We start from the raw sequence: 893 nt of genomic DNA, 5'->3' as shown, positions 1-893 counted from the left end.
CATGTTTTAGAATTAGATTAATGTGTAGATTTCGATTTCTAAGAATTTTAGAATGGTAGGTTAAGCGCGGAATGTGTATTCTACATATTTGTAGAATACTCCTATTTACGTAGATCACATATTCTAAACATTGTAGATTCAATGAAAAAAGTAGATTTCGTTTTCTACTTCGTAGAATGTCATTTCTACTTTTTTTAGAACATAATCTGAAATTTATAATTTTAACTTTTTTATAACTGGAAAATATACCAATAAGTTCATATAGGTATTTTAACAAATGTTACTATTTTTCTAATTTTTTTTTGTTTGTAAAACTATTTATTAAAATTATTTTCATAAATATTAAATGGTATTATAGGAAAATATGAAACAAAATATAGATTAGTCTAAAGGAACATAGTTACTATTTTTTTGCTCTAAAAAAACAGTTTTCCCAAGTTATAATGCATAAAGCTCTTTTTATTCAGCTTCATGATTTGTCAAGCAACATAAATGTCATAGATTGTTAACAATGCATAAATATCATTGATACATACAATATATAGATAAGTTCAAAATAAGTATGAGGATATAAAATTAGGATTTGCTGTAATTATCACATTTTGAGATTTATATTAATTGGGAAAATTTATTCCTAGTTTATTTAGGCGCCAAGTATATACTTTCGAATGAAGATTAAGGGAAGGCGAGAAAGAGGGAGTTTGTGCGGGACTTGATGTGGTCAACCATGCTTGACGACAAGTTCTAATCCCTCACTAAAGGACCTGGTCATGGCGAATCAAGGAATCATTACACTAGTCTCAATGTATGTTATTCATGAAATGAAAATACATTTTCCTCTAATCAGAAAACACTGAAATTTATAAAAGATACAAACTTTTCATTACTAAAAC

This window comes from Brassica oleracea, chromosome C7 (assembly GCF_000695525.1).
Source record: "Brassica oleracea var. oleracea cultivar TO1000 chromosome C7, BOL, whole genome shotgun sequence".
Taxonomy (NCBI): Eukaryota; Viridiplantae; Streptophyta; class Magnoliopsida; order Brassicales; family Brassicaceae; genus Brassica; species Brassica oleracea.
The sequence above is the reverse complement of the archived record's forward strand: the minus strand, read 5'-3'. Positions refer to the sequence as shown.